Source organism: Saimiri boliviensis, chromosome 16 (genome assembly GCF_048565385.1).
Source record: "Saimiri boliviensis isolate mSaiBol1 chromosome 16, mSaiBol1.pri, whole genome shotgun sequence".
NCBI classification, from domain to species: domain Eukaryota; kingdom Metazoa; phylum Chordata; class Mammalia; order Primates; family Cebidae; genus Saimiri; species Saimiri boliviensis.
Window position 1 is genome coordinate 49,460,531 of NC_133464.1, and position 25,100 is coordinate 49,485,630.

General features: G+C 35.0%; 1 long non-coding RNA gene across 1 annotated transcript in view; it reads left to right on the forward strand.

Moving 5' to 3' along the window:
• LOC141581540 (uncharacterized) overlaps nucleotides 1-14,536 on the forward strand; it is a 185,965-nt gene extending 171,429 nt beyond the window's left edge. Inside the window, exon 4 of the long non-coding RNA XR_012514238.1 lies at nucleotides 14,478-14,536. This is a non-coding gene — a long non-coding RNA (uncharacterized LOC141581540). The remainder of the gene's footprint in view (nucleotides 1-14,477) is intronic.
• Nucleotides 14,537-25,100: the final 10,564 nt, after the last annotated feature.

The window sequence follows — 25,100 nt, forward strand, 5'->3', positions numbered from 1 at the left end:
AAGCTCTTCTCTCTTCTCCTCCTTTTTTCCTCTTTTTTCTACCTAAGTAAAATTACCTTTATGCATCACTTCTTGGGTTCGGTATTTACAAGAGTACAGTGCACCTGCAGTAGTCCCTTTTCTTATTCTTCAAAAAGCGAAACCCAAAAATCCACAACATTCTCTCGGGGGAGCCATGCCTCACCAACACCCCCCAAAAACCCGGTTACAACAACCAACCCAGACATTTAATTTTGTGGTCCTATGAACGCCCTGGTCTCGATCTAGTGACACACATTCTCTGTATGCTTGTTTAAAGTTTTTTATTTCCCCATTCTCTCAGCCCTCACCCCAAGGTAGTAGCACAATGTGAAGAAGCATAAGGCTTCCCCTTAGTCTATTTTACTACCTAAATTCTTGTGATATATTTTTAGTAGTTGTAGAATTAATGTGTGCTCTTATTGATCACATAATATCATATGCTTTAATTCCTTCAGGACACAGGAATTTCATAAAAGTGAAAGTCCTTTTAAACAACACACAAATCAAGAGTTTTTCAGCAACTCAGAAGCTTTCTGATGTCCCCTCCTGTTCTGTGCTCAACAGGACCTATTGTTGAGGCAGTTGTTATGCTATTTCTATCACTGTAAATTACTTTTGCCTGCTTTGGAACATATTATGAATGTATATTCACAAACAATATTCACTGCTCTGTGTGAGACTCCTTTTCCTATACATTATACATATTTTTGTAAGTAGCAACAGATCATTATTTATGATTACTTTCAGATACTCTATTTCATAAATTAGACATAATTTTAAAATAATAATGAAAATTTAGTTTATTTCTAGTCCTTTGCTATTGAATATAGTGCTTCTATGATAATTATTGCATTTTTTGGCAAATATATGTATGCATTTCTTTTGCACATATAGCTAAGAGTGGAATTACTGGATCATAAGTTATTTGTTCAACTTCACTGAACACTGTTAAAAAAACTTTCCAAAGTGATTATATCCGTTTTATTTTTAAATTGAATGTTCTCTCAGTTGCTGCTCAATAAAATTGCAGTTGAGTGTTTTATATTGGTCTTGCTATATCCATGTATCTATCTATTTTAATAGATGTCTGTTAATTATTTTGAACTTTCTACATACACAATCATGTTGACAGCAAATGTTTATAATTTATTTCTTTCATTCCAATTCTTATTTACTTTTTATATTATTGCACTGGTTTGAACAGCCAATTTAATGTAGGTTAAAAATGTTGGTCAATAATTGTTATAATAGACTATACTGATCTTGAAAACATTTTTAGTATTTTATTATTATATACATTGCTTGGTCAAGGATTTTTCTTACGTACTCATGAAAAGGAGGTGGCCTTTTTTTCTAGTCTTCTCAGCACCCATTTTTGTAATGAATGGGTGCTAAATTTTATTAGCAAATGTTTTTGTGTCTATAAAGATCCTTGGTATTATATTATCTTTCTAGGGCTTCCATAACATATTTTCACAAACTTGGTGTCTTAAAACAATATAATTTTATTATGTCATGATTCTAGTGTCCATTTCTTGAAATCAAGATATCATTAGGGCTGTATATCCTGAAATAGTCTTGAGGAGAATTCTTCCTTGCCTCTTACAGCTTGAGGTGGCTCCTAGCATTCCTTGACTTGTGGCTATGTAACTCCAGTTCCTGCCCTCATCTTCACATGACTTTTTTCTCTTTGTTTCTTTCATAAATCTCCCTCTGCTTATCTCCGATAAGGTACATGTCATTGGATTTAGGGCCCACCTAGATAATCCAGTTTGTTTCTCTCACCAACCTGAACCTAATCATTTATTTTCCTGTATCAAGTAAAATTCATGGATTCTATGAATCTTACATGGATACCTTTTGGAGCTTGACTATTTGGACACTACATATTTATATGATTTCTCTCCTGTGCAAGGGCATGAACTTTTTCTTTTTGTCATATAGACTTTGGGCTCTGTTGCCCAGGCTGGAGTGTGGTGGTACCATCATAGCCCACTGCAGCCTTAAATTCCTGGGCTCAAGCAATCAGCCCACATCAGCCTATGGAGTAGCTAATTATTTTGGTAGAGATGGGGGTCTCGCTATGTTGCCCAGGCTGTTCTCAAACTCTTAGTCTCAAGGAATCCTCCCACTTCAGCCTCCCAAAGTGATAGGATTAATAATGTGATGAATTATATATAAACCAACTTTACATTTTAAGGATTAATTCAACTTTATATGATTTATTGCACTTTTATGTATTACTAGATTTGGTTAATAATTGTGTTTAGTTTTCTTGCATTTATAATATTAGAGATATTGTACTATAATCTTCCTTCTATTACAGTGCCTCCTTGTTAAGTTTTATACTGGCATCATTAAACAAGTTAGTAGCATTCTTTTTTTGAATACCTGGAAGAGTTGTTCAAAGCTTTGTTGTATTTTTTTCCTAGAATATTTTGGATTGTTCAGTAATTAAGTCTCTTTGATTCTGGAGGTGTATATGGGTAAATATATTTGATAGTAATTAGATTTTTAATTTCATCTTATGTCTCTTTGGGTAATTAGTATGTTTCTAGGAAGTTGTCCTTTTCAGTCATTATCAAATTAGTTGAGATAAAGTTGTTAATGGTATACTTTAATATATTCTTAATATCTGAATGATTTATAATGATGAGCTCCTCTTTTCATAACACTACTCATACATATTTGGTCTGCATTTTTTGTTTACTTGTCTTAGAGGTACAAACATTTTATTGTTTCAAAGAACTGCTTCTAGCTTTGTTAATTATTTCAACATAGTTTAATTTTTTCATTTATTTATGCTTTTATCTTCAGGCTGTTCTTTCTTCTTATTTCTTTGGTTAACATACTATTCGTGTTCTATTATTTTGAGAGGGATAGTCATGCATCCTCCTTCTAATATATACACTGAAGACCATAATTTTCTTTCTACTCCATTAACAGAGTTTTAATCATATTTCATAATTCTGTGCATCTTTTATTTTTATTCAGTTTTAAAATATTCTAATTTCCATTGTATCTCTACTTTGGCCAATGAGTTATTTAAGAGTGTATATCTTAATTGAAACTGTGTGTTTACTTATCATTGTTCTTGTTATTTATGTACTATTGATTTCAACTGTAGTCAGAAAATATACTCTGAATTATGTACATCCTTTGAGATATGCCAGGTCCTGCTTTGTGATCCAGAAAAGATCAATATTATTAAACCATCTTTGACTAGATGAAAGAAAGATGCATTTGGTCATTGCTGAATGCTCTGTTTTATTAATCTAGAGCAATGACATAAATATTCTTAATCAACTTTGTGACAACTTTTAGGTCCTCAAATTTTCCTGCTCTTTTAATCATTAATTGAAAGATAGGTGCTAATGTCATCCATTATGAAAGTAGAGTAGGCCTAGATTTGAACTCTGCTGATCTGTTCATATCTAGTGAAATAATATTATTAGATTTTACAAATCTAGAGTTTTATAACTTTCTGTGTAATAGTACTCTAATCATTGTAAATTATCTATTTTTGCCTCTTATAGCTTAAAATCTGCTTTGCCTGATATGGGCTTAAATTTGTCAAAACTATTTAAAGCCACTGTTTGGATGGAGCAAAAGTCATATTCATGCACATTGTATTGATCATGACAACTAATATGGCAAGATTGACATCATTGAGATAAGAAGGATAATGTCATTATAAAGCTTAAGGGAAAGGAGTATAAATTTGCTAAAAATATTATAATCTGCCTCATTATTCTTTTATTTTTAATCTTTCTGTGTCTTACAAGTTTTTCTCTTGTTTTCAGCATATTTTTTATTTTGCTTCGTTTGGCCGAAAAAAATTGTGTCTTTTAATTGAAGTATCTGTTTCATTAAATGGCAGATGTTTATATTAACATTTATACAAGTTGTACTTTTTATAAGGTTGGCCAAGTTTTGACATTAAGCATCCTAGCTGTCAACCATAATTCTTAACAAAATGATAAGTCCAAAACTATTTAAATTATTAGGCCTGGGCGCTGTGACTCACACCTGTAATCCCAGCACTTTGGGAGGCCAAGATAGAAAGATCACTTGAGGCCAGGAGTTTGAGATTAGCTTGAGCAATATAGCAAGACCCTCATCTCTACCAAAATAAAATAAAATAAAATAAAATAAAATAAAATAAAAATTACCTTGGCATAGTGGCATGCACCTGTAGTCTTAGCTATTTGGGAGGCTAAAGTGGGAGCATTGCTTGAGCCTAGGAGTTCAAGGCTGTAGTGAACTATAAATCACACCACTGCACTCCAGCCTGAGTGACAGAGCAAGATCTTGTCTCAATAAATACTTAAAATGTATAAATAAAAATAATTACTGACTAGGTAGTTACAAAGACTTTTATTAGTTTGAAATGTAATTTATATAAAACCAAAACCACATATTCTAAAGAAACAATCATTTATATTTTGCACATTTGTACAGTGATGCAACACCACCAAGATTATCTTTTAGAACACTTCTCTTCCACAAATGTTATCCTATGCCACTTGATTATGTTCTGTTTTTCTTTTGTATGTATGAATCAATTTTTTTTTTTTTTTTTTTGAGACGGAGTTTCCCTCTTGTTACCCAGGCTGGAGTGCAATGGCACGATCTCGGCTCACAGCAGCCTCCGCCTCCTGGGTTCAGGCAATTCTCCTGCCTCAGCCTCCTGAGTAGCTGGGACTACAGGCACACACCACCATGCCCAGCTAATTTTTTGTATTTTTAGTAGAGACTGGGTTTCACCATGTTGACCAGGATGATCTCCATCTCTTGACCTCGTGATCTACCTGCCTCAGCCTCCCAAAGTGCTAGGATTACAGGCTAGAGCCACCATGCCCGGCTCTCTATGAATCAATTTTATTGGCTAATATTTTGTTAGTGATTGTTAATCTATTCTCATGAAAGATATTGGACTCTATTTTCTTTTTGTGTGATGTTATTCACTGGTTTTGACATCAAGGTAACATTTTTCTCTTAAGCTAAGAAGTCTTTCTTTCTCCATTAATATTTGAAAATAGTAATTAAGGAAGATTGGAAAAAAAATTTATTTAAAAGATTTGAAAAATTCACCAGTGATACAGTTAGAACTAGATTTTACTTTGTGGGTTGATTTTCTGTTGAATAATTAAATTGATTTAATTCGTATAGGACTATTTATGTCTTCTCTCTCTTCTTGAAGCAGTTGTTGCAATGTTAATTAACATAAAAGCTTTTTATCATATTTATTTACCAATTAATGGCCATCAGCTCTGTGCTGAGGTCCTTGCTTTTATTCTGATATCAGTAAAATAACTGATAAAATTCAGTGAAACTTTTATTTAATTTATTGATGTTTTTTAAATAACCATTTTGAATTTCAGTGGTATGTGTTTGTCTTATCAGTTGCTTCTTTTTCTTTTTTATCAGTTTCTAACATGATCTTTATTATTTCCTTTCTTCTATCTGCTTATCTTAGGGCTTAATTTGTTCCTCTTTCTTCAAATTTTCATGATGAAGCCTACAGCACTGACTTCAAGTTACTGTTATTCATAATAGAAACAATTGCTCTAAGTTTCCAAATTGTCTTTACTTACTTAATTCAACATATTTTCTAATTTCTTCTTTTTTTACCTATGGTTGATTTATAAATGTTTTGACTTCCATATATCTGTGGATTTCCTAAATTTCTTCCTGTTATTAATTTGTATTCCAAATCTTTCAAATTTAATAGAACTTATTTGATGACAGCATGTGGTTTATATTTGTTAATGAAGCATTATCACTTGGACAAATATGTATCCTGAAGTTGTTAGATAGAATATTTTATAAATGTTAATTAGGTCAGTTTAGTTATAAATGTTTTAATCTTTTATGCTCTTAGAAATATATTATCTTCTTGTTCTTTAGTTATGAAATAAAACTATTGAAATATGGTTTATAATTATTTATAATTCTTTTTTCTACTCTGTGAGGTTTACTTCAAGAATTTTGATACTCTGTAATTAGTTGCACATGCATTTATAAATGTTATATCATCTTTCACTATATATTCATTTACCATTAAGAATTTTCTCTTTGGAAATTAGCATTTCATATTTTAAAATCCATTTTGTCTGTCATCAGTATACTCTAGCTCTTTTATGCTAACTGAATAGTATGTATTTTCTACATTTTTGCTATATATACATGAATTTGAAAGTAATTTAGATCTCTTTTATACTTTATTTTTGTTGAATTACTAAGGTTATTCATATGTTCCAAAAGCGATATAGCTAGATTTGGGGCAGAAATTTCACAATATGGTTTTCAAAAAAAATTATTTTGTCTCAAATGTTTAAGGTGATGAATATGCTAATTATCTTGCTTTGGTAGTTACAAAATGTATACATGTATTGAAACATCACATTTTACACCATAAATATGTACAATTTTTTGTCAATTAACAATACAACTTTTTAAAAGCATATTTTATCTCTAATTAATTTCTGTATGCAATAATGTATGTTTTAGTGCTGGCTTTGAGATTATATTATAGATTGAAAGCTGCATTTTGTATCTTTTTTTTTTGAGACGGAGTTTCGCTCTTGTTACCCAGGCTGGAGTGCAATGGCACGATCTCAGCCCACCGCAACCTCCGCCTCCTGAGTTCAGGCAATTCTCCTGCCTCAGCCTCCTGAGTAGCTGGGATTACAGGCACGCACCACCATGCCCAGCTAATTTTTTGTATTTTTAGTAGAGATGGGGTTTCACCATGTTGACCAGCATGCTCTCGATCTCTTGACCTCGTGATCCACCCGCCTCGGCCTCCCAAAGTGCTGGGATTACAGGCGTAAGCCACCGCACCTGGCCACATTTTGTATCTTAAATAGTTTTAAAGTTCATCTAAATTTAAAAGTTTAAGCATAAATAAGTAACTCTGCTAAATTGAAATTTGTCTCTGTCAAACATTGTTATCATATTTCCTATGTGTAAAACGTAAACAATAGCTATATTAGTAATTAGGGATTAGTGTACATGTTTTTCTTTTAAATATATAATAAACAAAATACGTTTTTCTATTGATTAAAAAGATTCCACTAAAGCATATTGTGTTAGTTTGTCCTCGTATTGCTATAAAGAACTCCCTGAGGCTGAGTAATTTATAAAGAAAAGAGGTTTAATTGGCTAAGAGTTCCATAGGCTGACAGGAAGCATTGCTGGAACGCATCAGAAACCTTACAATCATGGCAGAAGGAAAAGAGGAAGGAGGTGGGACTTACATGGCTGAAGCAGGAGGGAGAGAGACAAGAGGGAGGTTCTACACACTTTTAAACAACCGAATCTCATAAGCATTCACTCACTGTAACGTGGACAGCAAGGGGGAAATTTACTCGCGTGATCCAATCACCTCCCACCAGGCTCCTCCTCCAACACTGGGGCAATTTAACATGAGATTTGGGTGGGGACACAAATTCAAACCATACCACATTTTCTAATTATTAATCTGTTGAATATTGGGCCTAATATGCTTTTTGATAAAATAATAATTAAGCGATTCTTTCTATGACCATGTCTCAGAAAAAAAGGAGATGAATCAAGGAAAGAAAATAAGTATCCCTGATTTGAAGTTCAGCAGAAAAATCTATCCCTCATCTTAGCTACAGGTGGTAAGGCATAGCACTTAAATGAAATGAATTTCCACATTGGGGCTACTGCTTTATTACATCCATTCTGGGATAATGGAACTTGAAACCCAACCCTACTTTACTGAATTTAAGTATAACAATTAGGACTATGAAACCAAGCCATAACTATCTTTATTGTGAATTATCTTTATCCATAGTGGGAAAATAATGCTTGTAAGCTAAAAAGAATATATATATATAAATATATATATATATAAATATAAATATATATATACACACACACACACACAAAATTGTAAATCCAAGGTTGGGAAAAATGATAAAATTTGATCTCTGTTTCCGTTTTTATCTTTTTTCCCTCCTTCATATTTGTCCAGTTGGCTTCTTGCACTTTCTCAGTGCCAGGATAATTTACTTGAAATACAAAAGTGAGCCAAGGAGAAAGAAAGGTGGATATAGTTAGCCCAAGGCCATTTTGCAACATTGCTGTTCTGCTTAGTTCCAGAAATTTAAGGTGAAGAATTAATTTCTTCATGATACTAAGCAAAACTAGATTGCTCCTAAAATTTCAGAAAATATTCCCTTTATTGTGAGGCCAGTACTTTTTGGAAAGCAAGATAAAATTCCAGCTAGGTTAGGTACTAATTCTGGTAGCCAGAATGACTCCAGAAAAAAACATCTACATGTTAATCTCTGGAGTCTTGGAAAATATAATTAGATTTATAGGCTTTAAAATAGGAAGATTATCCTGGATTATCCATCATTCATGCCGGCCCAAACTACTCCCATGAGTTCTCAAAAGCAGGTAACTTTCTTGGCTGCAGTCAGAGAGATGAGAAGAAAGAAACAATGAGAACACTTGGACACAAAGAGGGGAGCATCACACACTGGGGTCCATTGTGGGGTGGGGGGCTAAGGGAAGGATAGTGGAAAGGAGGGATAACATGGGGAGAAATGTCAGGTATAGGTGGTGGGGGGATAGTGGCAACAAATCACCTTGCCATGAATGTACCTATGCAACAATCTTGCATAATCTACATACGTGCCCCAGAATCTAAAAGTACAATAAAGTAAAAAAAGAAAGAAAAGTCAAAGAGATTTGGAACGAGGAGTAAACCAATCATTACTGATTTTAAAATGGGTTGAGCCAAAAATGTCAAGATTCTAAGAAAGGCTCCTAGCTGGCAGTTATCAAGGAAATGGAACCTCAGTTACACAATTGCACATGGAACTGAATTTGGCCAACAATAGAAATAAAGCAGATTTGGCGCAGGGATTTCAGAAGGAAACACAATTTTGTGAGGTTCTAAGCAGACAGTCCAGCAAGTCTCCCTGCAATCCTACTTCTTACCTACGGAACTGTAAGAAAATAAATGCATGTTGTTTTAAGTGACAAAGTGTGAAAATTGATTACAGCAGCAAAAGAAAACAAATACGTTTATTTTATGACCTCTTAATAATAAATCCTTGAACCTCATAATTCCTTGATAATAGGGAAATTAATATGCCAACCTAAATAAAACAGGAGGTATACTAATCTAAGTTAAATACTTAGCAATATGATTGATATGTAATACATTTTTCAATAACTAAAAATGCATTTAAATAAATGTTTCTACTTCCTGATTTTCATCATTTTGTACTGATACAGCTTGGATATATGTCTCTACCAAATCTCATGTTGAAATGTAATCCCCAGTGCCTGATGTGAGGTGTTTGGGTCACTGGGGTAGATGCCCTCATGAATGCATTGTTGTCTTTCCCACAGTATTGAGTTCATGCCAGATCTGGATGTTTAAAAAGAATCCTTGCACTTCCCTTGCCTCTCTTGCTCCTGTCTTGCCATTTGACAGGCCTGCTTCTTTCTGCCATAAGTAAAACTCCCTGAGGACTCATCACAAGTGGAGCAGATGCAGACACCATTTTTCCTCTACAGGCTGTAGAACCACAAGCCAATTAAACCTTCTTTCTTTATAAATTACCAAGCCTCAAATATTTCCTCATAGCAATAAAGTATCCTAATACAGAAAATTGCTACCAGGAAGTTCAGTGTTGCTACACAGGTACCTAAAGGTGTAGATGTGGCTTTGGAACTGGGTAACAGGCAGAAGTTGGAAGAATTTTGAGGGAACAGAAGAAAACGGAAGGATTAAAGAGCGTTCTTACGGAATAAATACATGGTTGTGGCCAAAATGCTGACAGAAATACGGACAGTGAACACTAGACTGATGAGGTCTCAGATGGAAATAAGGAAGTTATTGGGAACTGGAGTAAAGGTCACCTTCATTTTTCCCTTGCAAAGAACTTGGCTGCTTTCTATTTGTTCCCTAGGGAATCTGTGGAAGTTTGAACCTAAGATTGATGACCTCAGGTATATGGATAAAGAAATTTCTTAGCAGCAAAGTATTCAAGATGTTAGCTGGCTACTTTTAATAGGCCACAATCAGATATGACAGTAAAGAAATGACTTAAAGTTGGAACTTACATTTAAAGGAGAAATAGAGCTTAAATGTTTGAGAAATTTTGCAGCAGAGCTCTGTGGCAGAAGAAGAAAAAGTTTTCAGGAGAGAAATAAAAGCAGGCTGTGGAGCAACCACTTGCTAGAGAAATTAGCATGACTGCAAGGGAGCAGCTGTCAACATTTAAGACAATGGAGAAAAACCTAAAGGCATTTCAGGTGTTTTATCAGAGATCATTGATGCAGCCCCTCCCATCACAGACTCACAAGCCTTGGAAGAAAGAATGGTTTCAAGGCCGAGGCTCAGGGCACCACTGCCTGCTTATCCTCAGCGAACTGATCCTGACATTCCAGATGGTCCAACTGGAGCCATGGCTCAAAGGGCCTCAGGCACAGGCCAGGCTGCTGCTTTGGAGAGCCAAGCCTTGGCAGTTTTCATGCGGTGTTAAGCCTGAAGGTGTGTAGAATGAAAAAGTGAAGAAGTCTTGGCAGCTTCTCCCTACATTTCAGAGGAAGTTTGAAAAAGTCTGGGTGCTTCCTAGTCCAATTCTTTTCCGGATGTGTCACGGGTTCTTGGGCTTCCCGGCCGCAGGAATGGAGAAGAGGTCCTGGCAGCTGTGTAAGCTTACCGGTCAAGTAAATATCTGACCCAAAGAGTTTTGCAGAGAGCAATTTATTAGGCAGAAAGAGAGAGAGAAGTAGAGAGAAAGCTCCCACGCTGTTGTGGAAGAGGATCCCAGAGAGGGAAATCGCAGCAGGTAAGGTGCAGTGGAGTTTTAACTTTGAAGTTATTCCTGCCCCATTCATGTTTTTTTCCAATGAGAGGAGTTGTTCCAAATTTCCTTTGGAGTGACTGGTCTTTGACTTTGATTCCAGATTGGTTCGTTGGGCCCACAACAGAGCCCCTCCTTCCAGGGCCTTTGGCGGGCTTTCTGAACAAAGGAAGCTCACCTGGAATTTTACCTAGCCTACCAAGGGAAAGTTACACAAAGAACTCTAGGTTCCCTGACGGGGAGGTGGATGGTGGCATGGCACTGGGAAGTTCTTGCCTTGAAACCACACCCCTTGTGGACCTGGGAAGAGAAGTTAACACAGTCCCTCAGTTCTCACAGAGAAATTTTTCCAGGGTAGTTCCTAGGAAAAATGAGGGTTTGGAGCCCCCACAGAGAGTCCCCATCAGGACACTGCTAGTGAAGCTGTAAGAAGAGAGTCTCTACACTCCAGACCCAAGAAGGGTAGAGCCACTCTCAGCCTGCCCTAAGCCTGGAAAAAATCATAGGCACTCAACTCCAACCCACAAGAACAGCTGGGGTGCTGTGCCATGCAAAGCCTTCGAGGCAGAGCTGCCCAAGGGCCGTGAGGCCCACCCTTCACACCACTGTGCCCTAGATGTGGGACTTAGAGTCAAAGGAGATTATTGTGGAACTTTAAAATTTAATGTCTGCCCTGCTGGGCTTCAGATTTGTGTGGGGCCTATTGCCCCTTCCATCTGGCCAATATCCCCTTTTGGAATGGAAATGTTTACCCAATGCTTGTATCCCTATTGCATTTTGGAAGTAAATAATTTGTTTTTTATTTTATATGCTCATAGACAGAAGGAATTTGACTTAAATATCAGATGAGACTTTGAACTTGGTTTCGTAAAAGTTAAAGAAATAGAAAAGAAACACGAAACATAGCTTGCAATGAAAGACAGGTTTTCTTCAGATAAAAACCTGAGAGGTGCTTCTGACCAATTTCAGAAAGGAGCACTTTCTCTTACAGACTAAGTGTATATATTGGTTTTTGGGTGAGGGAGCTTATCAGAAGCATGGAATGTTTATGTGTGTGTGAAGAAATTTATGGCAGGGTTGGAATCTCTCTGGGAGCAGGGGAGGTTATCTTGGGGCAGACATCTTTCTGGTCTTGAGCAGGGCTTGAAGTGGGATTATCTTGGGGTTACCATCTTCCTAGCTGGAGGGGGGTTTATCTCAGGGCTAGCATGTCTCCAGTTTGGAAGGAGTTTGGAATGTTTCTGGTTGGAGACGTTATCTGTGGTTGATGGTCATGCTGACCTTAGCCATTAGGCTAATGCCCTTTGGATTTAGGTGTTTTTTTTTTTTTTTTTCTTTATCAAGATGAACATTAGAATGAGGGGCTTGTCTAAGATTGAGATGCTCCTGCTCTCTCAAGTACTTTTGAGCAATGTTAGGATGAGTTAACACTTGCAGGGGCTGTTGGGAAGGCATGATTGTACTTTGCAATGTGAGAAGAACATGAGATTTAGGGAGATGGAGCTAAATAATATAGTTTGGATGTTTGTCCTCTCCAAAGTTCATGATGAAATGTAATCTCCAATGTTGGAAGTGGGACCTGGTGGGAGGTGTTTGGGTCATAGGAGCTCAACCCTCATTAATGGCTTGGTGCCCTCCCAACGGTAATTAGTTTATGTGAGATTTGGTTTTTACAAAGGAGCCTAGTACCTCCCCTTCTGTCTCTTTCTCTCTCACTATGTGACATGCCTGCTCCTTTTTGCCTTCTGTGATGAGCAGAGTCTCCCTGAGGCCTTATCAGAAGCCAAGCAGATGCTAGCACAATGCTTCCTGTCAGAACCGTAAACCAATTAAACCTCTGTTTTAAATAAATTCCCCAGCCTCAGCTATTTCTTTATAGCAATTCAAAAATGACCTAATACATGTAGCAAACAGAAATTTGAGTATGAAATGGCTGACGATTAACAATTATAAACTACAACATCCAAAATAAATTTCTAATTTTTTAATGAAGAATGCTTAATGTTGTGACGTACAGTGTTTCTGAATCTTGTATTTCTGCTAAAAAAATTTTTTTAAAATTATCTTCCCCAATCAGGAAGCTATTCTTCTTTCAAAAAGAGATAGAAGAAAATACACTCAATGTTATGAAATAAATCACCATGTATATATAATTGTACAACTGAGATTAGCGACAGGTAAACAGCAATATGAATGAAGGAAAAGTCATTCTTCATCAATGAATAAATAATGTTTGGCATTTTATCAGGTTCATTGCCAAAATCAAAGTTTCTCTGTTAATACAAATGATCAAAAATATGCTAAACCAGGCCGGGTGCGGTGGCTCATGCCTGCATTCACAGCACTTTGGGAGGCCAAGGCGGGCAGATCACCTGAAGCCAGGAGTTTGAGACCAGCCTGACCAAAATGACAAAACCCTGTCCCTACTAAAAATGCAAAAAGTATCCGGGCATGGTGATGGGTGCCTGTAATCCCAACTAATCAAGAGGCTGAGGCAGGAGAATCACTTGAAGCTGAGAGGTAGAGGTTGCAGTGAGCCAAGATCTCACCAGACTGGGCAACAGAGCAAGACTATGTCTCAAAAAAAAAAAAAAAAAAAAAGGCTAAACTTTGACACGCATGGGGCAACAGAAATCTAGGATGTGGATCTTGATAATAAAATAACCTAAAAACATTACTTTGCTTGACAGTTGTGCAGAATGTAAGAAAAGCAAGCAGCTTCTAAACAAACAAAAAAATTAGAAAATAAACTGCTCAGTCACAGTTATATTTTTCTAAGTATGGAAGATACAGAGAAGTCTTAGAAATATACTTTACATCTTTTAAAGATTAGATGTGTTTATTTTAAGTACATTCTGTATTTAAAATAACATAATAAAAATTGCAAAACAATGATTTAGTTATTTTCTTTTAAATATCCTCTAGTTTCATACATTCTGAATTAAAGAATCTTTCAAGTGTTGTTACACTGAGATATTAGACCCAGGGGCATCTTCTTTAATGAATTTAACTCAGATTAGTAAGATATTCTAAAGAATCTTATTCCATTATGCCTTGTTTCTGTTTTGTATTCTGCCAAATGTTGAAGTGCCTAAAACTACATTTCCTATAATGTTGACACATGTATTTCAACTTCATGATATATTCTTAATGCTTTCAAAAGTCTATTGGTTTCATTTGAAGAGGAATGCTTAAAATTGGTATGATACATAAAATAATAGTGTATGAAAATAGTTTATTATATGTAAATAGCAATATATAATACCTATAATTTATTTAAAAGTTCCAATATTTGAAATTAATTTAATTTGTCTAACTAAACAATATTTTAAAAATATTTTATTAAGGCCTGTCTTACAATTTTAGAAGGTCAGCAACTTGACATACCTCTATCAGTGAATATAAATGTCCACAAAATTCTACTTGGAAAAATAAAATTTAGCTACTAATATCAGGTAGTAAAAAGACTAGCATTCAACTCTCCAATACACAAAGACCTTCTCAGATGCATTACTTATGGGCTAATGTAGAAGTTGTATGCAATTTTTGATAGTGTGAAATAATGAATTTCAAAGCTCCTTTCTCTTCATTATCCAGTGTGGCAGTATCTCATATTGAGAATGAAAGAGCTGATATCAAGTCTTACGGAAAGCAACCTTTCAGTAAGTACCACTTTATTTATGCAAAAATTATTTGCTGCTAAACTTATTTTAGCTTTTGAAGTATAAATTAAAGGAATTAACAGCCAATCAAACTATTAATGGTAAATCAGAAGGAACAGGAACAATGTTAAACTAAAAATCATGTTTTTAGAAAATTGCTTTTGAGTTTTGTTTGCTAAAAGTAGACCATAACCAGAAGTTTAAATATTATCTTAGCCAATTTGTGTTGCTATAGCAAAGTCCTGAGGGAATGTGTTCTCTTTCCTGATGGACAAGGGGGCGTAGTTTTAAGGGCAAGAACTTCTCAGTGCCATACCTCCCTCCCATCTCTCTCCATCTGGGAGATTTAACTGTCTTTGTTTAAATTTCCATTGACACAGGAAAGGGTCAAAAGTCAGTCACTCCAGTGGAAGTTCTAAGGAACTCCTTTCATTGGCCAGGGGTATTAGAGAAGGTGGGGGTTCCTCCCAGGTTAAAAGTCCCCTTCATCCACACCCCTTTGGACTCCATGTTTGGGTCCCCTTTCACTAACACTCCTTCATGGAAGCCATCTTTCTCTCTCTTGGATTTTCCCTCTGGAGTCCCCTTCCACACTCTCTCGTGGAAGCCTGTCTTCCCCTCCTAAACTCCATCTCTCTCTATTCCCTTCCACTCAGTGTGGAAGCTGCTTTCCTCTCCCAGATTCCATCTGTCTGGATTCTCTCACTTAGAGCAAGAGTCAGCTGTTTCTTTCTCTCTCCTTCTCCTGTTTCTTTCACTATTTAAATAAATCATTTTCTACAAACACTTTTGAGTCCGGCATTTACTGTGCACTGTGCCGTGGTCTCCTATCCCATTCTTGGGGGAGTGAATAGACCAAGAACCTGGGGAAACATCCTCTCCGGGGAACTGAGGGCTCCCCTGAACCCCAAAACCCGGAAACAGTACCGTAACTGTGGGTTATAACAACAGAAATTTGTTTCTCACAATTTTGGAGGCTGGAAGTTTAAGATCAGGATGCCATTGTGGTCAGATTCTGGTAAGGGCCAACTTCCTGGTTCATAGACATCTGTCTTCTATCCCTATTCTCACATGGCAGAAGGCAAGGAACAGGGGAGCGCTCTTCGGTTTCCTTTACAAGGGCACTATTTTCTTTCATAAAAGATTGTATTTTTATGACCTAATTATCTCCCAAGGGTCTTATCTTCTGACACTGTCACATTAAAGTGTTACTATATCAACATGTAAATTTTGGAGAGAGACAAATATTTGGCCTCTAGCCAAACAAAACAAAACAAAACAAAACAAAAAAACAGTGTGTAGTATTATTTTCTTGTGACATGGGAGACCTTTATAAACTGAGATAGACTCTAAGGTTAAAACAAAGTTACCTATGGGTTAAGGGTTTAGGACCTCACAGACATGGCAAATTTCTAAATTCTCACTAAACTTTCTAACAATAGGAGATATCAGACAAATTATCCTAACTGTGATTTACAATGCAGAACACTAAAACTCTGTTTTGACAGAAAACTGGCCCCACAAACATTCTTCCCTGATAAGTAACTGTGGGGCTTAAGCCAGTTTCAGCCAGTTTATAGAGGCTGCACACAAACCATCACTGTATTTTATACTTCATCTTTTGATGTAAAGAGTCATATTCCGCCTCATTTTAATGCTAAATCAATCCTAAAGTGAAAACGAGATGTATGTTACATACATGTTTATCCATTATGCATACATGCTGCTCCTCTCATAAATACGTATAACTTTTCCCTCAGACCTACTGAAAATGCATGATACAGGCTCTATGAGACATAAAACCCAACTTATGTTTCCATTCTTCAAAGAGACAACACCTATGGTCCACAGTGGAAACATTTTCTTCCAGGCTTGCAAACCTGTATCGTCAATAAAGTTCTTTCCTACTGCATAGCCATCCTGGTGGTCTTTTGCACAACAACTTCCACTGTATTCTCCTTCCATATTTGCTGTTACTCTCATTATCTTCAGATCTTTCCTCTCCATTTTCTTATGCACATCGTATTATATATGAGACTGGTTTTTAGCCATATTAATAAAAGGAATATAACTTTCTCTCTGAACACTTTTACTTCATTAACATGCATATATTGATTTTTGACATTTTAGCATTCATTCTTGATGAGAAATGTTAGGTGTTTCATCAGATTAAAAATAATTTTGTTCATTTCCATTTACCTGTAACCGACTGATCTGCAATAAAGTTGACAAAAATAAACAATGGGGCAAGGACACCCTTTTCAATAAATGGGACTGAAAAATCAGGTAGCCATATGCAAAAGAATAAAACCAGATCCCTGTTTCTCACTATGTACAAAAATTAACTCAAGATGCATTAACAACTTAATGTGTAAGACCTGAAATGATAAAAATCCTACAAGAAAACCTAGGAAACATTCTTCTGGACATTGGCTTAGGCAAGGAATTTATGATTCCTAAACCCCTAAAACCAAATGCAACAAAAACAAAACTAGACAAATAGGAGTTAAACAAAAAGCTTCTGCACAGTAAAAGAAATAATAAACAGAATAAACAACCTACAGAATGGGAGAAAATATTTGTAAATTAGGCCTCTGACAAAGGACTAATATTCAGAATCTATAAGGAAGTAAAAGAACTCAACAAGAAAAAAAAATAAACAACCCCATTAAAAACAGTGCAAAGTACCTAAATAGACATTTTTCAAAAGAGGAAATACAAACAGCAGCCAATAAACATACTAAAAAAAATGCTCAACATCACTAATCATCAGAGAAATACAAATGAAAAGCCCAATGAGGTATCATCTTACACCAGTCAGAATGGCTATTACTAAAAAGTAAATTAATAGTAGATGTTGGCATGGAGGCAGAGCAAAGGCAACACTCATACACTGGTGGGAATATAAATTAGTTCAACTTTTATGGAAAATAGTATAGTGATTCCTCAAAGAACTAAAAAGAGATCTGCCATTCAACTCAGAAATCTCAGGTGTCCTTTTGATATGACTTCTCTTTTTACTTGAAGAAAAATTAATTACTCAAAGACATCATTTTATCAAAAGGACACCTGTACTCATATGTTCATCACACTACTATTCACAATAGCAAAGTCATGGTATGAACCTAAGTGTCCATCAACTGTAACTAGAAAAAGAAAATGTCCTATCTATAGATATCATGTGTGATATCACAAGTGATATATGTATACACACACACACACATATACAATGTGTATATATGCATATATGTGTGTGCACACACATGGGATGGAATATTACACAACCATCAAAAGAATAAAATTATGTCCTTTGCAGCAATGTGGATAGAGCTGGAGACCATTAATCTAAGTAAACTAACTCAAAAATAGAAAACCAGGTAGTACATGTTTTCATCTTATAAGTGGGGGCTATAAGTTGGAGCAAGACAATGTGTAGAGATTAACATGAACTTGAAAATAGATACTGGGGACTCCAAAAGGGTGGGAGAGGAGCGAGCATTGAAAATTACATATTGGGTACAATTTCGCTATCTGGGTAATGGGTATACTAAAAGGCCAAACCCACCAGTATGTAATATACCCATATTGCAAACAAATACATGTATTTCTTGAATCTAAAATTTAAAAATTAAAAATAAAAAGAATTTTGGATTATTTATTTATGCCTCATTATTTTCACCAAAATTTCTAAAATTTAATTTATTGAATTTAGGAAAAAATTCTTAAGTTTTACATCAAAAGAGTTATATAGCAATTTATAATTCTGATTTAATGCAACTTCAGGTGCTGTAAACTATCTAAATTTTAAGCTAAAAAGGAAATCTTTTGAATCTCTAGATAATTTTTTCAAATGCAAAAATTAAATTAATTAAAAATTATCTCCATTTTTTATTTTAGAATACTTGAATATCAAAAATTAAGCCCAGCATGGTGGCATACAACTGTAGTCTCAGCTACTCAGGAGGGTGAGGCAGGATCACTTGAGCCTAGGAGTTCAAGGCTGCAGTGAACTCTGATTGTGCTACTGCACTCCAGCCTGGGTGACAAATCAAGATCTTGTCTAAAAAACAAAAAAGTTAAACCACAACCTATATTTCTCCTTCCTTCATTTCTCCCTTCTTTCCTGCCTTCCTTCCTTCCTTCCTTCCTTCTTCCTTCCTTCCTTTTTTTCTTTTTTTTTTTTCCTTCAGATGGAGTCTCACTCTGTAGCCCCGGCTAAAGTGCAGAGGTATGATCTCAGCTCACTGCAACCTCCACCTCCCAGGTTCAAGTCATTCTCATGCCTCAGCCTCCCAAGTAGCTGGGATTATAAGTGTGCACCACCACACCTAGGTAATTTTTGTATTTTTAGTAGAGGCGAGTTTTCAGCATGTTGGCCGGTGTGGTCTCCTCTCCTGACCTCAAGTAATCCACCCATCTCAGACTCCCAAAGTGCTAAGATTACAGTTGTGAGCCACCATGCCCGGCCTGTTTCAGCCTTCTGAAAGTTTGTTTCATTTGAAAATGTTTCTCAAATAAATTTCCATCCAGAACAAAACATGCCTTCAACATTTTTCAGTATTAGTCTTCCATTAATAACAGCTCTCTTTTCCTCTTATGTGAAAATAAATTTCTTTTCATCCTTTAGGAAAGGATGACTTAAAAATTATATTTCCCTGCCTTGCATTCACTGTACTGTAGAGGATATAACAGAGCAATTTTTAGATAATTCTGTTCTTTCTTCTTAGAAAGTATACTGTTAAGCCAACATTTTTATGCTAGTCAGGTCGGCTTTGTGGTTAACATCTTGGATTGTCACTGCTAGCTGGCTGAGTGTCACATGTTGATGGCAGAATTCCAGTGTGACATCTGACACTTTGAGAGAAAAAAAAAAACAACTGAAAATTATTTACACAGACAAACAAGACGCACCAGTACACTCTGAACATTTTGTTTTAGTTTATTTTTCAAAACAGTGTTGGTCTTATTACATGGTATTATGCTAACCACTAAATAAATGTAAAGATAAATTTTTACCTTTATTTTAAAATTAATGGTTTTGCATTTCTCTCTAATTTATTTTCTCTCTTGACTCTTTGAATAAGGAGGTATAGGTAGTGTTTTATCCACTTGATGGATGAGAAAACTTACACTTTACGACTACTCAAAACAGTTTTCATCTGTAAACTGATGATTAAGAGCCTAAATGGAGATAGTGCAGTAATTGAAAGTAACTTTTTAAAACTTTAGAACAATTTGTCAGAGTAATCGCATATCTACTTAATATTACAATAAAATGTGGTTTGTATTTTTTATGCCTTTTTATTTGTTTCATTTTCCTGGTCATTTTTTCACTGTATTTTACAAAAGTTTTAGTTTGTGGTGAATGGGGAAAACTGATAACCTCACAAGGGATAGTTTAAGAAGCAGTATTCTTGAAAGTTTTCAATGTAACCAAGGTCATTTGGTATATTTCACTTAGGTACTACAGACCAATATACAGATTTACAAGGTAAATTTTAAAAAAGCAATTCTTAAACTGACACCAAGAAGCTGAGATTTACTCAGTCTTACCAGAAACATGGACATATGTATTTGAAAAAACACAACAAAAATTATCCTGATAACAAACCAATGTAAAATAACCAAGGCGGGCGGATCACCTGAGGTCGGGAGTTCAAGACCAGCCTGACCAACATGGTGAAACTCCACCTTTAAAAAAATAATAATAATTACTATGTCCTATGAATTGAGGACTTAGGTTCCAGGATAACCTAGTCCTATTCTCTTTAAAGTTCCCTAAAAGAGTTTATAATGATGACCAGGCAATTTCTTCTCCCTCAGAAGTGAGCTTCTAAGAGGGTCCAAAATGGAGAAATGGTGCTTGGCAGGTGGAGGCTCCATCAGTAATGCTGGTGGTCTCCATGGTAACAGTTACCATGGTGGAGGAACACCTCCAATAATGGCTAACATAGTGTAAGAGAGGGAATGCAGAATATTGTATTGCTGTGACGGCTACACTGTAATTGTTTCTGTGCCTCTCTATGGAGGAATTGTAGAGCTGCTCTCATCATATTTTCCTTAATTTCGGCACATTGTGTCATAACTTATTTTTGGTTTGGTTTCATAGTAAACCCAAATGAAAGCATGAGAAGTCTAGTTTGAACAGTTATGTGCAATAATCAATTCTTCATCATTCAGCTGAGCTCAAGTTCCATGAAAATAATTTGAGAGTTGGATCCCTCAGAGGCACTATTAATTTAACAAAGAATTTTTACAGGAAAAGGAAATGAATTTGTAACACTCCAAAAAGTATTTTCATTAAGGTTGTTCACTATAATGCATGTCCAAATTGTTGTCTGTGTGGCTGTATACTTCTCACAGGTTTATGGCTGTATTTGCCTCTGAACAGCACTTGTGTCACCCTGAATGAAATAAATGGGGTAAAGTTATTACATATCAAGAATTATTTGTTTTTATAAATTCAAAATAAATTGCAATAAGATTTTGCTTTTTTAAATATTTAATAAGGAAAATATAACTGCTTAGGAATACCCGAAGAAATGGGGTAAAATTATTGAATATCAAAAATTATTTATTATAACTTCAAATTAAATTACAACATTTTTCTTGTTTTTTTATATCTGATAAGGAAAATATAACTATGTCTAAGAATGTAAAGATTTCTCTCTGATTACTAAAATATTTGTGATGTAACAACACAAGCTCCGCTGACCTCTTCGTAACAGCATCAAAAAGTGCTTCAAAAGATCTAGGAAGGTTGGGGAATCCAAATAATAAGCATGAAAACTGATAAATTGCTAATGACTTAAGTCGCAGCTATCCTAAAGAGAGGCTGATTAGCAGTCTAATGGTTGGCATGAGGAGAAATTCCTTAATGTGCCCATTTTATTTTTTTCTACATTGCCTCGCATAAACGATTATTATCCTATTTCTGGTTCAAGTCAGATAAAAACAAAAAATAAAACAATCTACCCTCATCACACTGTAAACTTCATGCAAGGTCCTGCCAGGACCCTGCTTGGACTCGGGGCAGTGAACAACAGTTATATCCAGTCAAATGGATCAGCCTAATCTCTTAACCAATCATCTTATCATATATATACTGATAGCTTATTTAAACAAAGGTGATACAATATAAAAAGTGTCTCTTGGGAATGAGTAGTAACAGAAAATTCCCCAAGGGCCAAGAATACCCTGGATGAAATCAAACAGGGAGAGATTGTAGCAATTGAAAATCCTTGTCTTGGGATGCCACCCCAACCAACATGTGGAATTCAAATTAAAGACAAAAGTTAAAGTGTGGGCTTTTAAACCTCCCCCAAATTATGCCACTCATACATTAGATCAAATTCCTTCTTCACTAACTGAAGACATATCACCAACAATTACGATTTTTTCTTACACCAGCAAGTTTTTGCTCCCAACAGAAACATTACCATAAATATTCAAAATACTTATGTTTTTCGCTACTTAAGAAAACCTAACAGCCTATTTCTCATCAAGTCCATTTGAAATTCAGAGCCAAATCTCTTCCCCATTAGAGCAAAATTCCTAGAAATAGTTGTCATTTTCGTGAATGGCACTATCACGCCTCCTTTTCTCTCTTATGTCCAGATTTCACCCTTACCACTTCTCTGTAATTGTTTGAATGAATTTCACCAATTCAGCAATACTGTCTTTTGTTGCCATGGTTATACCTTGATTAAACCCATTACAAGTTGAAGATACCCAAGTTGAAATGCATTTAATGTACATAACCCAGTGAACATCACAGCTTAGTCTGGCCTACATCAAACATCCTTAAAATATATACATTAGCACACAGTTGGACAAAATCATTTAACACAAAGCCTATTTCATAATAAATGAACAAAATGTCATGTAATTTACTGAATACTATAGTGAAAGTGAAAAACCAAATGATTGTATGGGTAATTGAAGTATAGTACTTATTGAATGCATATAGTTTTCTTGCCATTGGAAGGTTGGAAAATTGGAAGCAGAACAATTGTAATCTGAGGACCATCTGTTTATAAAAATCTCTGGGGTGTGGCTAAAGGATACTTATAACTTTGAGATGTTTAACTTAGAAAATAAGAAAAAAGGATAAAATTGGTAATATAAGCCTCCACGATAAAAACTTAGAAAAGCAAGAGCAATTTATTCTCAAACTGAGTAAAACAAATAAAGTATTAAAAACAAGATGTCAGGCAACAGTGTCTCACACCTGTAATCCTAGCACTTTGGGAGACTGAGGTGGGCAGATGATCTGAGGTCAGGAGTTCAAGACCAGCCTTGCCAACATGGTGAAACCTTGTCTCTAAAAATACAAAAAAAAAAAAAAAAAAATAGCTGGGCATAGTGGCAGGCACCTGTAATCCCAGCTACTTGGGAGGCCGAGGCAGGAGAATAACTTGAACTTGGGAGGTGGAGATTGCAGTAAGCCAAGATCATGCCACTGCACTCCAGCCTAGGCAATGAGAGCAAAACTCTGTCTCAAAAAAACAAACCAAACCAAACCAAAACAAAAACAACAACAACAATAAGAGCAGAAATGAATTAAATAGAAAGTGGACAGTCAACAGAAAAAAATCAATAAAACGAAACTGGTTTCATTAAAAAGAATAATAAAATTTTTGTACCTTTAGCCTGACTAATCAAAATAAAAAGGGAGAAAAGACAAATTACCAAAACTAAGAAAATAATCGAAGACATTTGTAAAGATCCAATAGCCATCAAAGGAATAATAGAAAGGTAATATTTCTGCCTACACATTTAACAAACCCAATAAAATAGACAAAAAATTGAAACCATAGTTATCAAAACTGATAGGAGAAATACTAGAAAATTCTGAATAGCCATAATTGAACATGAGACACAACAAAAAATACAATCATTGTATCTTCTCTCATTTGTACTGTTAAATCTCAAAGAAAAATCATTACCTAAATGATTGACTAACACAATATGTTACCTACTTTCTTAGAATATTCCATTTGAGTGAAGAAATCATTGGAACTAATAAGAGTCTTCATAAAGTTTGTCAGATATAAGATCATCTCCAAAAAATAAAATAGTCTTGGCACATCAAAGTAATGACTAGAAAATGTAGAAATAATTTTAGATAGCAACTAACTTAATAAAAATATGTGAGACCTTTTGTGTAAAGTTTCTAAACTATTAATTGTCAATTTTCAGTGATCTGGATAAATAAGAAGATATGTCATGCTTATAAATAGAAAAACTTAACTTTTAAAAATATGACATTTTTCCCACTAAGCCAAAATTTAGTATATCTCAGATCTTAGTTTTAAATATTTATTTTTATATTTTATGAAAATGAATACCTTATGCAAAAGAAAAACTATCAAGAAATACCAAAGAAAAATATAAGAAGAAAAATAAAAAGGAAGTAAATGACCTATTTATTATGCATTTTTCCCCACAAAAGTATAGCAATGATTATATACATGAGAAAAGGCAAGTAAGCTAATTGGTAAAAGTATTGAGTACAGAAATACTTGAACCATTTTATTATTACTGTACTTTACTTTTAAGTATCTCATATTTTTTAAAGTTTACCTCACTAAAGTGCTTGTGCTGTTAAAACAGATATTTTAACCGTTGTTGTATGCTTAACACATGTAACAGTGCTTAATAAGTACTTAATGAAAAAAGTATTTAGTGAATTATAGAAAAGATAATTAAATGTATGTGACAGAGATTCAACCATAAATCTATAGAAGACTTTGGAGAAGCTACTCACTATCTGAAGAAAACATAAGGTCAGGTACATAATTTATACAATAAAATTATAGATGGATTTATGACAAATATCAAACAAAGAAGAAATAGAATTAAATAATAAGTTTATTATCTTGGGATAAGAATGGACTTCTTAGAAAAGAATCCAATAAAATGAACACTTCAAATATCAAATCATCTAAATAACTGGACAGCAATTTTCAGAAAATAAGATGCTGGTGATTACTCTTAAATATATATACTGGAAAATATTTGCGTCTTCATTTATATTTATACTTTCCTTTGGCATCCATTTATTTTAGTTAATTGAAAATTTACTGGAAATTCAATATACACAGCTTTTCAGAACAGAATAGCTAATACGTTTTTAATAAGACTGCAGTAGTGATTGTTTCATTATCTCCCAATATTTGTTTTCCATTCTATTTTGTTGTAGTAAACACTCTAAATTTTTTCAGCCCAGTAAAAGAGAGAAAAGACAGAAATAGAGAGAAAAGACAGAAGAAGAAGAAGAAGAAGAGGAAATTATGACCTTTTCAGATCTTTCTTCTATGTAGCTATGACCAAAAAGGGCTGTTTCAGCCAATGGAATGTGAAAGAATCTGACATAAGCAACTTCTGGGTCAGGGCCCTAAACAGAGGGTGAACTTTCTCCTGTGACCTCTTCTCTTCTATGCTGGTTAGACTGCAGGGTTATTATACTAGCAACTCTTCAGATCATGCATAACAGGAAGACATTTCACAAAGGGAGAAACCCACAGGATAGAAGAAACATACCTACTACATGAGA